The sequence below is a fragment of the Lissotriton helveticus genome, chromosome 5_1 (genome assembly GCF_964261635.1).
Source record: "Lissotriton helveticus chromosome 5_1, aLisHel1.1, whole genome shotgun sequence".
Lineage (NCBI taxonomy): Eukaryota > Metazoa > Chordata > Amphibia > Caudata > Salamandridae > Lissotriton > Lissotriton helveticus.
Genome location: NC_136065.1, coordinates 58,100,891 through 58,119,259, shown reverse-complemented (window position 1 = coordinate 58,119,259; position 18,369 = coordinate 58,100,891). Strand labels below are relative to the sequence as shown.

Below are 18,369 nucleotides of genomic sequence, written 5' to 3'. Positions count from 1 at the left end.
GGCACTAATCTAGCGCAGCACACTTATCGTACAAGCATATTAAACAAGACTAACCTCGAGTGCAATTCCCGTACTCATTCATTTTTTACGTTCACTGCAACCAACGGGTTAATTGCACCACAACCAAAATGTCGTTTGAGTCAATTGCAGCAATCACTGATAACAGAGCTAATACCAAAGTATATACTACAGATGAAGCTACTCAAATTTATAAACTCATTAAAGAAACAAAGACTTTTGATGCCCAAGGAGGCTCCGTTGCACAACAACTCAAGCAATTGGAATACCTAACGCGTCGTGAATTAAACCAGCGTCTTCACGCTTCAACACTTATACAATATCACCGGGTGAAACGAATCCCTAGAGGCCTCAGACTGGCAATTCGACCTATGTTGTACAGATTAAACAGCAATCCGCAGTTCATGGAGAAATGGTTCGCTATTTTGAATAAGTGCTCATTAGACTTGATACTCCTTCTAATAGAAGAACTGGCAAAAACAATAAGAGATTTAGAGGACGAAATATTCAATGTTAAAAAGGAGCTATCTGCAAAAATGGAAGATGAACCATGGTCTAAATTTTTGGAGGATATTGAAATAAGACTTGACAAATATGGCAAGGAACTTCAGGAAACAAAATTGCGCAAATTTAAGCGCTATACCATTGACTATAAATTAAATGAGACGTATACATGGGCAGAAATGTATGCAAAAAGGAGATACACCAACAAAAAACCACAAGTCAATTCATCTGAAGAAAGTGCAGTTTCGGATAGTGACACGAGTACCTCCAGGATATCCATCATTTCGCAAACACGTCCAAAACCAAGTCTACAGGCACCCATGACAACGGATACTGCAACCACTTCTTCATCAGATGTTTTTTTAGAGAAGGGCCAACCCCCGGGCAAACCGCCGGACCAATCATCTACCCAGTTGACCGAAAAAAGACGCGAAGAGGAAAAAGAAAAGGACAAGGACAAAGAGAAAGAGCAATCGAAGAAGACAGGCTTAAGGAGTCAAATGAGAACTTAGTAATTAACATCTCTAAATACCCTTTGTCTAAATTCGAAGAAAAATTGTTAAGCAAAGGACCAACTTTTGTCAGCACGTATCACACCAACGAACTAGAAACGGAAGTAGCGTTTTTTAAATTCATGAGAGTGTTACGACTAAAATATTTTTTCACGATTCTGAATCCCATTGACACAGCAGACAATACAGAAATACAATTTAAACCAAAAAGCAATTTTCTAGCCCCAGTTTCACACAAAAGTTTGGATACGTTTGAAACTTTAGTCAAAGCAGACATGAGTAAAATCCAATTCAAGAAAAAACTGAATAACCTAACACGAGCAGAACGTAGTGCCCTTCAGGATTTAGCAAAAAATTACGCAATTGTTATTCAAAAGGCTGATAAAGGAGGTGGATTAGTCATAATGGACTCGGAGTTCTACATACAGCGAGGCAATGAACATGTTCAAGACATTAACACCTACGCTAAACTCGACAAAGATCCAATTTCGAAATCTCTCAAAATTTGGATAAAATTCTAGAAAAGGCAGAAGAGTTGGGATGGATCAACAACACAACTAAACGTTACCTCAGGCAAATTTATCCCAGAAGACCACGGATATATTTTCTTCCAAAAGTGCATAAAGATCTGCAGAACCCCCCGATTAGACCCATAGTATCTGGATGCTCATCAATATTTGAGAATTTGGGAATCTACATTGATGCACAGATGCAACCGTTCATTAGAGACTGGCCAACATATTTGGAGGACACATCTGATTTTTTAAGAAGCATCGCAACGATTACAATTGAAGAGGATATGATGTTGACACTATGCACCATAGATGTGACGTCCTTATACACATCAATCCCTCATAAACAGGGATTAGAAGCCATGGAATGGGCTTTGCTGAGAACAGATAAACCAGTTGAACAAAAGTACCTGATCTTGCAATTATTGGAATTTTGCTTAGAAAATAGCTATTTCGTTTAGCTAAACAAATTCTACACTCAACTCACTGGAACAGCCATGGGTTTTCCAGGTGCATGCATTTACGCCAACATTTTCATGGCGAAATTCGAACTGGACTATATTCTTAATGATTGCACTTGGCAAGCAGGAATAGTGTACTATAAACGTTACATTGACAACGTTTTCATTATTTGGAAAAGGTCTTCTTCTGAACTATTGCAAAACATCAGGAGTTTGAACCTAGCTAATCCCAGAATTCAATTCACCCACACAATCAGCACAACATCAATACCATTTCTGGATGTTCTGGTAGAACTAGTGGACAACACAATCCAAACTAGACTTTACAAAAAACCCACTGATAAAAACACAGCTTTGTTATACGGCATTTTCCATCCGGCCAGTTTAATCAACAACTTACCAATATCGCAATTTATGAGAATCAAGCGAATATCTTCTGACAATGCAAAATGTGAGAAAAGTCTAGATGAACAAAAGCAAAAATACTTGGACAGGGGATACCCCAGAAAATTGCTAGAGGCACAGATTGAAAAAATCAAAGTAATCCCAAGGATGGAACTTCTACAGAAAAAACCAAAGATGGATAAAAAGAGGATGGTTTTTGTATCGAAATACTCGACGGCTTCTAGAGACATTAAAAGAATAATCCAAAAAAGATGGGATATCCTTCAAGCTGAAAAAGATTTTGGAACATTGTTCAGTGATAAGCCATTATTTGCTTATAGACGAGCTCAGAACTTGAAAGAAATGATCAGCAGATCTCGAATAGAAGAGATGAACACACAGCGACAGGAAACCTACAAAGGTACCACTCGGTGCTTTAATTGCAAAAACTGCAATAATGTTATACTTGGTGACAGTTTATTGCACCCACGGACAGGTTAAAAAATTCCATTGAGACATACTACAAGCTGTAATTCTGAACACGTAGTTTATTCTATCAAATGCCCATGCGGGCTACTATACATTGGCAAAACAGACAGGAAGCTCAAACTACGACTATCAGAGCACAAAAGCCGGATTCGTAATAAAAACAGCACGTCGCCATTGGCTAAACACTGGATGGACGCAGGACATTACATAGCTCAACTGAGATTTCAAATTATTGAGCTAGTACCCCAACGATTAGGACAGGACAATGCAAAGATTCTTCTCCAAAGAGAAGCCTTCTGGATACGGAAATTACAAACTTTGGCCCCAAACGGGCTGAATGATAAAATGGAGATGATTTGCTTCTTGTAAAATAATTTTGAAATTGGACCCTCTAAGGACTCGAACCCATCGTGATATGTACGTACACTTCACATAAACAATGCACCTCACTTTTTCATGGACCATGAACAGCTTAGTAAGGTTTCATCATTATGACACTAAAGGTTTTGTACGTAAGATTGTAAATAGGCAGGAGAATGTATGCTAAATAATGTTGACATTAAGTTTGCCACATAATGTATTTTTCTTCTCTTTCTCTTCTTCTTTCAATTCACTCATTTTTGTCACTCTTCCCTCATAGGAAGACTCGCATACATAATAGCATTATTTGCACGCGATATCAATTTAAACAAGGAGCTTCTTAATAATGCAGCAGCTGAATTTTTTTTTCTTATAAATGGTCATAATATAGACAACGCATTGGATGCAGTTCGTTGTTGAACATATCAGAAACCAAAGAGTGGACTTATAACACAAAGCTCGCAGCGAGCAGCGTAGCTTTGGACTACAATGATTTTTTTTCTTCTTATTATTTTTTCAGTAATAGGTATAAATATAATAGCGCGATTTACGCACTTCATCAATTGAAGACAGAAGCTATTTAACTATTTAGTAGTTGAATATTTCCCTGTTACAAATGGCGCCCGTGTAGACACATATAGTACATGGTTTGTTGCTGAGTAGAGCAGCAACAAAGAAAGGACTTATAAACAAATCTCGCGGTGACCCGCGTATTCAGCCCAGGACTCCATACGCTATGAGACGCTGTCTCTAAAACGGTGAGCTCGGCATTTTGAGCAATTGCTATTTTTTCGACCTAGTAGACCCGTGAATATACCTTTTTTAAATAAATACGTTCCTTGTATCCACAGTGGAACGCGAATACAGTGATATTTCTACACCCACTGAAGAACCTCGCAGGTACTCGTAATTTTTTATTACTTTTGATTACACAGTTTCACCCTATTTTAGACTAGCAAAAAAAGCGGGTTGTAGCATATTCAGCTGCTATATTCCTTTATTTTATTTCGTACAGGTTCCTTGCAGTCAGCATCGGTAAAACTTCATACAGGTGAGCAATACAACTCGCTCTCCTGCAGACTTTTAGTTGTTATAACGAGCTTCAGGTTTACTTTATGTAACAAGCACACCAATATATTTTCTTACAGCCAACTGATTGGTAAAAGAACACGCAGGTAAATCCATTTCTTAGTTATACCATTAGCTGAGACTTATTTTTCTCTTGAACAAATTTGACAGTAAAGCTCTACTTCGTGTATAGATTTCACGTTGATGTACAATTCATCACACACTAAGAAGGAGTTATACGACCCTACATTTGTGGTAAGACACATATAGGTATCATAAATATGAAGAAGACATAATGTCTTCCTAGGCATTAAGAGTAACTAAGTTTCTTTTTTCTCTTTTTTCCTTTATCTTTTCTTTCCCTTTACAGACCCCTGACGAAGGGGCGTAAGCCCCGAAATGCATTGGGGTTTTAGCACTATTATGTTTTTCATTCCATGATGCTATTGTGTATATTATTTCTTTGTGATTAACCACATTAGTAAAATGTGGAGTGTTATTTGTGATGATAATTATGTTTTGAAAAGAATGTGAACTCTGTGATGCTTTTTCTTGAATATTTGGATAAAATTGTTTAACAAGTAATATTGGAGGATTTGAATTTCTTGTAGTGCGCACAAGAGTCCTGGTTACCTTAGGTCCCAGGCCATAACTTCATTTGATTTTCAGTGAGCAGGCACTAATCTAGCGCAGCACACTTATCGTACAAGCATATTAAACAAGACTAACCTCGAGTGCAATTCCCGTACTCATTCATTGTATGTGATGAGCCTGGCAATGTCTGCTTAGGGTGTGGGCTGAACTGTGATTATGCTGCTGAGGTAGCTCTCTTAATATGGCATCTGCCTTTGCTCTCTGACTCATCCAACACCTTATTGTACTACAGTGAACTCCCCAAACTGCTCCTGTTTGCTCTTGCCTCCTCTATTCCTCCTTGGATCTGGTCTAACCCTGATTTGACTGCAGTGATCACCATTGTCCCTTTTGGGTGACTCTTGCCTCATCCGTCACTCCTGTTGCTGTCCATTTTATAATGAGCCTACTGAGATGTCACTATAAACACTGTGCCTTTACATCCTTTGATTGGGTGATATACGGTTCTTGCTAGCCTGGAATCATGTGCTGAACTTCTCCATCCATGTCGGTAAATTTAGCCATCGCTTCACCGCTGCTGTGACGTGACCACCACGGCCATGCCAGGTGGTGTCATGTTTATCAAGGTAGGTTTCACTGATGCTGAGACGTGACCACCACGGCCATGCCAGGTGGTATCATGATTATCAAGGTAGGTTTCACTGATGCTGAGGTGACAATGTACCTTCGTGCGATGAATGGGTACTTTAATTGTTGTATATGTTCCTGTGTCCATCAGGGTGTCCAATGTTGACAGGTAAGTTATACCTGAGCGATTGCTGTGTGTTGTTGTCAAGGGGTTGCATGCAGGAATATGTTTTAGACTTACCTCTGCTGTTGTCCGCGACGATGTCATATTTGCTTATAGTGGATCAGGTAGAGCAGCGGTGGGGCTTTTAGAGCAGGATCCGTGATGTAGAAGAGTGTGGAGAGGTGTCTCTGACTTGAGTTTCTTGCTCCGTAGTTGTGCTTCTGCCATCTCCGAAAAACTAGTTTTACTGCTGCATTCTGATGGGCTGATTGATGCATTGTGATCTGGTGGGCGCTCGTAACGTCCTTCCATATGGCTGCCTTTCCCTATTGGCTCCCTCCGGCATCGTTGTGGAACGAAATTTATGACGGATTCGAAAACACCGTGCAGGACAGAAAATGGGCTATCTTTGCCCATTGTGATATGGCAGTCGCAATGACCACTTCCGGAGTAACTAAATGGACGTTTTCCTCCAGCACCGCAAAGGTGCCTAAGACCGCCATCATAATCAGCCCCAAAATTACAAGTATCAAAGTACCAGGTACTATTGCTACAGAGACGTGACTGGATACCTTTCTCACATATGACAGGGGAGCCATATGATAGGTATGTCAGAGCCTCAGAGAGCGTCAGACAAATACTGGTTCAGTGTTCTAGGCTGGGCCTTTTCAGAAGCTGACTGGTTTGAGTTGGATTCATGCTATGCAGTGCTCCCTACATACCAGTCATGTAGGTTCAGCTGTTGCGGCAGGACGTCAGATTGTAACTGGGACTAGTGTCAGTAGGGTGACGGGGAAGGGGGCATGTAAGCTACCCTGGCCTCGAAACTTAAAAGAGAACTGGGGAAGGTATGGAGGGTGCATTGGTGGATGTAGTCAATCAAGGCAGACCAATGCCCTTATATTGGTCTTTTTATTTGAAGAAATCCATATCCTTTGGCACAATACAGACAAATCACACTGAAAAGGGGCCCCTGGGAAGGATGTTTAGGCAGGGGAGCAGGGAAATGACGGAAATCCACTGCCTGAATGTCATTTAAGGAAGAAAGCTATATGTCATGGATGAAACGAAAAACACAGCAGTGTCACCTGCCCCAGTGGAGAAGTACAGTGTGCTGAAAATCAAAAAACCCTTTGTTTTTGAGGGCACTAATGATCTGGGACAAAACTATTAAAACAAATATATCAAATTTATTATGACCTTTCTCAAGGTACAAAAAAGATATAATTAATATACAGTTAATAAATGATCTCTCATGTACAGTATATAGTCTAAGAACACCAAGGTGCAAAACTCAGACTCAGAACCAACTCATACTGGCAACCCAAGTCATACTCATATATTCAAGCACACACTGTCCACTGCATCGAAAGCCATTGATCTCCCCCAGCGGATGTTTCACAATATAGTACCTACAATGGAACTCAGTTTGCTTAATAGTTCATATATATGAACAGGCAGTCACCCTTTTACTTTGTATCTTCATAGGGTGAGAACAAGAGAACATTATTCACACAATATCCTGTGAGCCTCACAAGGGGTCTCAATTAAATACTGTAGAGGAAGACATGACAACCAGAGGACCCCAGCGTCGACGCGCGCTTCGGTGCCCGACGTAACATGTAGGTCGCACCTTCTTCAGGGCGCAGTAGAAAATGAATGCAGAGCAAAACCGAACGCCTGGGTAATCTATAAAGAAAAGATAATACAACTAAGAGCATCATAGTGAATAGATGGAGCCACACTGCAAATCACAGGGGATGAGAGGGGGGAGGAGGACAAGCACAAGATGCAATTGCAAGATAAGCCGGAACGGGGACGTGCAAGGAATAAAACACAATGAACCTTATATGCTATCTCTTAAGTTCAAGAACCAAGTTGTGATGGACCAACATGCAGTCCGAGGTGAAATATTAGATAGACCCACACCTGTGGGTCCAAAGAGACCTGAAGAATTCACAAAATAATACACCTGAGGTAGGTATAATTCAGCCACAGTTTTAATTATTGTCCAATAACGTCCAAACGGAGAGTAAGATAAAAAGTCCCTCATGGAAAAAACATAAATAAAGAAAATTGATAAGACAAAAATCCAATAAGAAAAAAGTTTTTTAAGACACGAAAGTGAGCCCCCTACTCAGGAGAAGTCACAGCATGAGGGCCACCAATTTGATGGTCCAACAATCACCAGGGTAAGAAGAATTCACAGACAACTAGCTGAGGGTCTGCTCGATGGAACAAATATGGAGAAAGAAGGTCTCCAAGATCTACAATGTCCAGAAGAGGTGGCAAAAGCCATCCAGGGAAGGGCCCAGGAGGGGGTCCCCTGTATAATGATAAAAGACAAGTGGATGACACCTCACCGCAAAATGATGTGGTATGTTAAACTAAACCAGGGATAAAAAATCCCGATCCCTAGGAGAAGAGCTTTAAAAATAGGGGAAGGGAGGAGGGAGAAGTGAGCGGGTGGTGGAAAGAGTACTCTCTAGCGGCAGGTCATACCCCACATCTCTGACGATATAAAAGCAAGGGCTCCCGCCCCAAGTCCTCATGTGCTAGTCCCGGTAACCTAAGCTCAGCAGAGGTGCAGACTTGGGGGCATATAATCAAGGGCTCATCACTGCTTTAGCAGCACTTTTTTGCTGCTACAGTGGTGATATTTTTATCGCCCTATTAGCAAGCTGTCTCTAACTGGCGTTAGCGACAGCTTTCAGGGGATAGCGGGTGGAATTTCCATTGCCTTGCATGCCAGCAATATTTGACGCTAATGACATGTAAGGTAGGCGTTCCCTGTCAAAATGTCACAAAAACTCATGCTAACACCACTTTGCCCTACTATCAAGGATGACCCGGACCCGCGAAGCGATAAAAAAAAAAAACTTGCGCTGAGGCCCATTTGCTGCAGGAAGCTAGGACAAGAAAAAAGCAGGTCTAAAAAATGCATATAACTATTGGGCCCACATCAATGCAGCTTGTGGTTCAGGACAGCTCTGCAAGTAATGATGCAGCGCTGCCCTGCGACAAAACTACAGTGCAGGAATGCACACAATCAATAAGATAGTGCACATACCTGTGCCCCAGTCATAAAACGTGTTGCTGCGGTGCGACAAGACAGCGCTGCAACACTTTTCACTACGCCCTTCTTGCAACTGTAATCACTGGACATGACAAATGCAAAAAGAACAATTGATGGACAGAATGCAGAACAATGTCATACATTCACCCCAGTAGAGAGATCTGGGCCTAAATCCATCGGTCTTTGCTCACCCTACCATTCCAGTTTGGACCCAGCCATATGCAGATTAGTCTTGACCCTGCGCCAAATAGGAACAGTCCAGCCCGAACTGCCAGGCCAGGTCCTCCTTAGGACCTGTTTCGGGATTTCAGCCCTCCTCAGACAGGATAGCTTGTGGCCCATGTCTGGGCATACCCGTCCCACTCAGGGTGACAAATGCAAAAAGATCAATTGATGGACAGAATGCAGAACAATGTAATACATTCACCACAGTACAGAGATCTGGGCCTAAATCCATCGTGGGCTCACAATGCCACTGGATTCAAGCTATCCTGGCTGATGAAGAGTGAAACCCTGAAACCGGTCTAAGGATGCTTGTTTCCGGTCCAGGGAAGACCTGGCTTGGTAGATCGGGCTTGACTGTTCCCATGAGGCACAGGGTCAAGACTGATTTGCATATGGCCAGATCTACACTGGCGTGGTATGGTGAGCAAAAGAATGATGGATTTAAACCAGATCTCTTGACTGGGAGTGAATGTTTTAATTTGTTCTGAATTCCATCCATCAATTGTGTGTCTTTTGCTTTCTCACTCTGTGCGCCAGGTATGCCCAGACGTGGGTCCTGGGCACACTGTGCCATTGGAATCAAGCTATCCTGGCTGATGTGGGGTGAAACCTTGAAACCGGTCCTAGGATGCTTGTTTCCAGTCCAGGAAAGACCTGGCTTGGCAGTTCGGGCTAGACTGTTCTCATGAGGCACAGGGTCGTGACTGATTTGCATATGGCCACATCTGAACTGGGGTGGCATAGTGAAAAAAAGAATGATGGATTTAACCCAGATCTCTTGACTGAGGGTGAATATTTTGATTTGTTCTGCATTCAGTCCATCAATTGTGTGTCTTTTACTTTTTCACCCTAAGTACGCCAGGTATGCCCAGACGAGGGTCCTGGGCTCACTGTGACACTGGAATCAAAATATCCTGGCTGATGAGGGGTGAAACCCTGAAATCAATCCTAGGATGCTTGTTTCCGGTCAGGGAAGACCTGGATTGGCAGTTCGTGCTGGACCGTTCCAATGAGGCACAGGATCAATTGTTTGTCTTTTGTAATCACTGGACACTGCTACATGACGCTTTAATGACAGAAACATCAGGAATTCTGACGTATCTGCCTGTGCTAAAGTCACACATTACCACACTCGCATCACAACCATGATGCAACTCGAGCAATGCAAGGGGCCAGACTATCCTGTTGTGTATCGATTTAGAGTCTGTTTGAATTTCATGATTCATGCCCTTATATAGGTACATTTCACATTGCCCTTATATAGGCATAGAAATCCAGTCCTTCTTTAGGCATAGTCCATGCTACCCAAATACAGGCATCCGTTCATCTACGTCCCAACAAGTTCTTGGAAAACCAGACGCTTAAGCCGTTAGGGACTTCCCTTACTTGGATACTGATTTCTCCAAGAACTCATTCATGGTGCATGAACATCTATTCCTTAGGGGTTTATTCATGACGTTCCTTTGCCCGACTTCTACGTCAATACTGGCATTCCTAAACACCATCAATGTATAAATATACCTTCACTTGCAATGGCAAAGCACAGTGTGGTTCGGTGCAGGTCGACTACCTACTTGCACGACGCAGCTCGCCACAGCAAGTACCGAAGGAAGCCAACTCCCCAGCTGATGCACTGACTAGACGCTGTCATCCTCCTGCTGAGAATCCAGCTCCCGTGTTTCTGATTCCCATTGGGGGGTGTTGGGAAATCGAGTCCAGAGAAAGAGATACCAACCTCTCTCGTTCTAAGGTATGGAGCTGATTAGAACCTAGAGAAACCTATGGCAATTCTTGGCAAAACTAAACGTATGCTAAGGCAGAACCTACTTCTTCCATAGTACTAGACTTAGGTTAGGTACACGGGGTAGGCGTATGTTAGAAGCACCAGTTGAGTATTTTAGCCTGTTATTTATGTATGTATTTTTATATATGTCATTGCAAATGACAATGCTATTACATTATTATTTTATATTACTGTTTACACTGTACGCATTATATTTCGCACATTGTCTAACGATTGTAGCAGTTCATATCTCTTGCATGAGAAATAAGACTGTTCAATAAACCCCTTTTATTGAAACGCCCGTCTCTCTATTTCTATGCAACTCTGTAGAAACGAAGCATGCACGATTGAGTGAAATAGTCATATGTTGTTTCCACGACTCTGAAGATATTGTTCCGATTCTAAGGGAAACAAAGTTGTCATGTTATGCGGTTGTCAGAGACTAATCCCTTCTTGTTTATTCGAGAAAGTTTCTAGTGACCTCTGAGTTAGCCGGCACACACACAATTAGGTTTAATATACTTATAGAGACATACTGACCTCAGTCCTATGTCAAATCTAAAGTGTATGTTATTCCAATGCTCAGAGCCTATTAGGGATATAGGAACTACACTACATGGCACCTAACGGTTTGGTAAGGCACTAATTTAACACTAGATACTGAAGTAACTCAGTCATGCTTTTTTCAGAGACCCCTTTTTCCCGTAATACTCCAATAGTCGTCTGGAGTGGGAAAAGGATAATATCCGCCATAGCTGAGTAGGACACAAATCCTATGTATTAGCTTTTTGGTTTGTTCAACGTTGAAGGATACAGTGTTCCAAAATATTGTGCACCTTATCTTTGTTCCCTTGAAACTTGCTCTGCTGTTTTCATTAAACAAAAATGTCCCTAAACGGGGATAACAACACCAAAACAGGTGGAGCTGCGGCTGATCCAGCCAATGCAGCTTTTAACTTTACAGGTTTTCAAGACACCGATGCAAATGCTGTAATAAATTCTCAAAATTTAAGGAAAGCCATCACTATAAAACTTATTAAACATGGCCTATCATCAAGAGGTGGTAGAGCAGTTTTTGTGATAGAAGTACATGAATATCACCAGACAGAGGTTTTCTATTCATGGATAGTCTTCCCGGAAGCAAATACAATGACATGTATGTTTCACTTCTACAAAGAAGATGATCCACCAAATTAATATATTCCTTTCGAGGATATTGAAATTCCACTCACATACCAGGAGCATGAGCTCTGGTTTAACGGCATCCTAAAACATTTAAATCACATTACCAGGTTCGGTCCACTAGGTGGAACAGGAGCAACATGGCCGGTTTTAGGCGGCAATACACCACATCCATCCTGACATTAACGACATGTCAGACGTAGAATTAGTAGCTTAACTCAAAGAGTTATTCAAAATCTACTGACAATTGGTCCAATATGTCATGTGGACTCTTACTGTACAGCCTATAATAGGTATTCCACAACAAACCTCTCACCAGGGGAATACACTAAAACTTACACCACAGACTTTACACGCAGTCATGGGTATATTACCCACGAAACGTAAAAAAATTCTATTCTGGATAGCTCAAAAAATTATTCAGATCGAAGCAGTATTTACTAATACTAGCCCTCATGAGAAACACAGAATTTTAACAATCTGTTTACCAATGGGGATCACACCACATTTGGAGGACTGTACCACTTGGGGTACAGTCTTCGCTGCAATCTACACTAAAACACATGGTTTTCTGTCTATGGCGGTAATACCTGATGTCCTGAAACAGATTCAAAATGAATACGGGTCAAAGCCTGCTCTATATTTAGGTATGAAACTACTGAACGAGTTCAAACAGGTCTCTACAATAATATTATCTAATATTCAAGGAGAAGCAGCATCAGTGTGCGATCGGCCAAAAATTAAGAGAATTTGATGTAACAGAGCAACCACAAGAACTAGCCCGAATAATGGAGAAATCCTATGAAGAATGAGCCAGTTTGGGTGGGAAACCAGTGAAACCCCAACTGTCTGAAAGTCCTCAAAAGGTCTTTACTAAAAACACTCCTACTCCTTCTAAAAAGAAGTGGGAAAATAGCAAACAACCTTTCCAAAGAGAAGCGTTCTCATTCCAGAGGTAGGTCTCCTCAAAAGGAGCCCTCTGACAGGAGGTCAAACCTCAGGAATAGGGATAATTTGAAAAAACCTGATAGATGTCAAGATACTGATACATATTCCTCTCGTACCTTTCAGACTTCGTCACAGAAATCCAAAAGAAGAGGACGGTCAGAAAATAAGGAATAACGCGAGAAGTCAAAAGATGATCAACACGTTCAGAAGAATACAAAACCTAATTTTACCAAATAGAAGGTAGCAGTTCTAAAGATCAGACATGCCGAGGATCTTGAGGACACAACTCAAGAACAGAGAATGGGCTCAGAAAATGTTGGACTGCACAGCAGAAGTCACAATAGCTCGCCAGTACCTGAAGGGTCTTCTGGAGACAGTGCACTTGAATGAAGACATTCAAGTTGAAATTACAGACACCAGGGTTAGCTCTCCACATAGGTTATATGAAATAACACTTCAGATCGAGGGAGACATACCTAGAAAAGTGAAAGCACGCTTTTGGGAGCGACTTTCGAGGGGTTATGACATACGTCTAGCTGAACAAGACTGTCCACCAGAATTTGTCAGGGAGTGCCCACATATCAAAGACATCATTATGCCAGCCTTCTCCAACCATGTTACAGTACATTTCAAATATACTTATGCCAGGAAATGGGCAGTTGCCCAAGCCCCAGCATTATACAAAAATCACATAGGATGGGATGAGGGCTTACCTCACCACAAAATCCAGGAACAAAATCAACCTACTGCACAAAGGTAGTACCCAGTTAAGCAATAAGCTAAAAAACAGGTCAGGGAGATTTTAGATCAACTTGAATACCAGGGGGGGATTGAAACATGCACCTCATCAATGAACAATCCTTTGCTTTCTGTCTCCAAACCAGACAATACATATCATCTACTGGATTACAGACATCTAAACTCTTGTTGCAAAAGATTTGCAGTGCAAAATGCACACAGTACAGCATTAATGAATAACATTGTGCTTAAAAAATATTAAACAACATTAGACATTTCAAATGGTCTCTTTTGTCAAAACATTGCACCTGAAAGCTGGTATTTGACTGCTTTCTCAATAATGGGGACACAGCGTCACTTCTGTCGTCTCCCTCAAGGATTCAAGAATAGTCCTGGGTTATTCTCAGCAAGGGTAACAGAGTTACTACAAACTTATGCTGATGAGGCATTGTCATATGTCGATGACATCTATCTGACAGACGATGACCTGGATAGGCACTTGAACAGGGTAAAAACCATTATACTGGGCTTGGCCTCTGAAGGGTAGAAATTCAATTAAAAAAAATCAAGAATTGCCTATCTCAACATCCTTTTTCTAGGATATGAACTATCAAGTGAAGGCAAAAGCCAGGAAGCCAACTTTTTAGAAAAGTGTGCGCTGCTTCAACCTCCGAAAACGCTGAAAAACTTACAGTCAATTCTAGGTTTCCTGAATTTCGGAAGAACTTACATTCTAAATTACGCAGAAAGGGTTAAACCTCTTTACGAATTAATCAAACCTGATTTTAAAACAGTAAATTGGAAAAAAGAACACACAGAAATATTGCGTTCACTTCAAACAGACATTTACAAACACACGTAAATGCACGCAACTTAGTGATCCGAATAATTCCGGGTCAATGCGGATTCAATTACTTTACTTTTAAAGAAGGTGAAAAAGTACCAATTGCATACAAATCACATTTGTACACATAAGCAGAAATGAAATTTACATCAACAGAAAAAATTCTGACAGCTGCTCAAACCGCTGTAGCAAAAGAAAGAGCCCTCGCACAGGGGAAATGCATTATGGTCGTAACACCTGTACCTGCCTTAGAGGCACTAACAAAAGCGAGCATTCCAAATGCTAAAACTTTACATCTGAGATGGATACAATTGGTTAATTCTCTTGCTGCAACTGATGTTGAATACATTTTTGATCCTTATTTGAAAACACAAGCATTTCTGCAATACGAACAAGGATGTCATCTGTCTACTGAAATTCTGCCTCTAGAAGAATATGAATTTATAATTTATACTGATGGATCAACACAACCCGCTACGGGTGGTAAACCAGCCTGTAGTGCTGCATGAGTGATCGTTAAAGGTCGTATGCGCAATGGCAAATTCAGACCTATGGTCACTAAAACTCAATCTTTAGGAAATTGTACAGCTCAGCGAGCTGAACTACAAGCATTCAAAATGGCACTTGAAAATACGGATTGCGAATTCCCCACACTCATAGTGTGCGATTCTTTCTATTTTGTCCAATCTTACAGTGAATATTTACAGAATTGGCTTCAAAACGGTTTAAAAGATGCAAAAGGTGGCATAATCAAAGCATGTCTGGATCACAAAGCTTGGTGATCTAGTCAGAGAAAAGATCACGGACAAGAAGCAATTTGGGCCTTCTTAACGACAACCAGTACCTGTCCTAGCAAGCCACAGATCAAGAATAGTTTTACTGCTGCCCCTTGCTGGTAAAAAGGAAAACAGGTTTGTGTCTATCGACCTGATCAAACCACACATCACCTTCTTCACGGAGACTGGACCAACGCCTCCTTCGCCCGACATCAACACTGCAATCCCGGACGGATACAAGAACCAGAGGAAGGACCGCCACAAACACCCGGGAGGGTGCTTTGGCATTGCCCACAAGCGCACCCTCCGGCTCACCACCTCCAGCTAAACCTTCCCTCTGCCGAACACCTGCACTTCCAGATCCAGACCAGCCACAACTCCACACTCTGAGGAACCCTCGTCTACAGAGCCCCCGGCCGCCGGACACACCTGCCAGCCCACCATATCCATCTGGACACCAGTCACAGCCAAAGACACCACTTCAAACATGAAAGGAATCCACTTGTGGGGCCCCACCAACCCATGGCCTACTCACATCTACCACAGAGCTGTATCTTCCATCACACATGATCTACTATGCACCATCAACACCACCTTCAAAACCGGCACCTACACAGATGACTGAAAGCATGCTCAAGTCTGGCCCCTGCTCAATAATACTACAGCTGACCTCACTGACCTTAAGAATTACTGGCCCATCTCGCTCCTCCCCTTCGCGGGCAACGTTGCTGAGTAAACAGTCAACAGGTAACTGACACGATTCATTGATGACAACACCTTCCTCAACCGGTCCCAAACCGGATTGCCAAGCAACCACAGCAACGAGGCCGCCCTACTCATCACCACAGACCACATATGCACCCTCCTGGACCAAGGCCACTCGACAGCCTTCATCCTACGAGATCTTTCACCGGACTTTGACACGTCTCCCACCGCACACCAGTCGCCAGACTACAGGACCCCGGCATACAAGGAACAGCCCTGATGGATCCGATCATTCATTACTGGAAGAAGCCAAAGGATCAGACTCCCCCCTTCCTCTCAGATCACACAAATCACCTGTGGAGTCCCAGAGGGGTCATCTCTGAGCCCGACACTCTACATGGCCCCCTCGTTGCCATCGTCCGACAACACAGCCACAACATCGTATCCTACTCTGATGACACCCAACTCATCCTCTCCCTCACCAAAGACCCCACCACCACCAGACTCAACTTCCAGAGAGAAATGCCAGACATTGCAGTCTGGATGACCAACAGCTGCTTGAAGCTCAACGGAGAATACAGTAGTCCTCATCCTTGAAACCACACCTTCAGCATGAGACAGCACCAGTTGGCCTCAGCCCTCGAAAGCCCACCTACACCCTTGGACCACACCAGAAACCTCAGCATTGTACTCGTCGCGCCGTCACCTCCATCTGCTTCAACACCCTCTGCGTCCTCCACAAGACCTTCAAAGGGATCCCCCAGCAGTCAAGCAAGACGGTCACCCAAGCATTCATTACCAGCAGACTGGACTATGGAAACACACTCTACACTGGCAATTATGCATCCCACCTTCTCCTTGCCTGGACATTGATCCCGTGGCGCAATCCCCTACACTCTCTCCAAATCCTTATGCCTGCCTCATGGCAGGGGTAAGGGTGATGCATACCCTTTCACATGGGGCTTCCACCATGTGAAAAGAACATTGCTGGAGTTGCGTCTGGCTTCCGACACAACTCCAGCAATGTGCCGCCAACAGATACATCAGTAATACTGACGTATCTGTCCTTCCTTGCGACACGATGCATCATACTGTAAATATGACCCATCATTGGTGTCGCAAGGAGGGCGCACTGAGAAGTGGTGCATCGCAGCTTTCACGCAGCGATGCGCCACTTCTCATAAATGAGGCCCACACCTTTTATCTATACTCCGGTTCCATTCACAACTAATAAATGTGGTCACCTAAAAGATTTGATTAATAAAACGCAAACATAGTAATACAATTGAATCACAACATGGTTATAAAATGTGCAATTATGACAAGCACTAAATTATGCATATCCATCACCTAGCGCCATATTTACTAACTTTTTATGCAACACAAAGCTTCCATTGCACAAAGAAATGCAAGACAGCTCTCTCTTGCCTTATTTTTTAATTTTTACTATGCAATACAAAGCCATGCAAATCAGTCTTTGCATGGCTTATTAAATCCAGAAATATATATTTTGCTGGAGATGTGTTAAAAAAGTGGGACAACCCCAACACAAGATATAAATCTGGGTCATGGGGCATATTTACTAAAAGTTCACGCAATGCAGGATTGCAAGCAAAGTGGCTGAGCTGCGTTTCATGAACAAAAGTGTAATATCTTAATAAATATGTTCACACGTCTTCCCCTACTCCACCAGTGGAACTCTGTAAATGTGATGTCATTTAGAATGTTATGACCTGATTCATCACAGTTGGTCTTGGGCTGAGCATCTAGCCAGGCGCTCCTGGTGGGGCTTTGTAACTGCTTCTTAAGGGTTTTGTATACTTGTAACTTATGCTAATAAATCTACTTAAAAGCTACCTTCAGTCTGGACCCAAGTTACTACATTAAGAGAGCTGAACAGCGCCATAAATACTAAGATATGGGATAAAATATGAAATAATGAGGAGAAATACAAATATGTCTCCACATTAAGAGTCTCTGTGTTAGGCGTACCATTTTGGTGCAGTACCAGGTTAATGTCTTTGGTAAATCTTGGATAGTTTCAAATCCCATGTGTGGGTGTATGAGAATGCTCATGCTCCACCCATGACACCTTCCAGAGCAAAATGTAACACAACGCTGAACAAGCCAGTGTGCTGTGTTACACTCCATTACAAAGGTACTAAGGGTGGGCGGAGATTTCCGTTCCACCCACGGTATGGGCAGAAATGTGCACTTTCCGCCTTCTGCAAAGAAGGCGGTAAAACGGGGTAAATTTCCGCCCATTCGCGGGCGGAACGGAAGTTGGCCACCCGCCCGCCTCCCGCCCGCCTGCCTCCCACATCCCTTAGCCTTTAAATTTAATTAAATAAGGTGGGCGGGAGGCGGGCGGGAAGCGGGCGGGCAGCAGGCGGGCTCGTG

General features: G+C 42.5%; 1 protein-coding gene across 1 annotated transcript in view; it reads right to left on the bottom strand.

The window, feature by feature from the left end:
• Positions 1–18,369, bottom strand: part of LOC144752948 (butyrophilin subfamily 1 member A1-like) — a 450,376-nt gene that overhangs the window by 406,012 nt on the left and 25,995 nt on the right. The gene's annotated exons all lie outside the window — the stretch shown is intronic.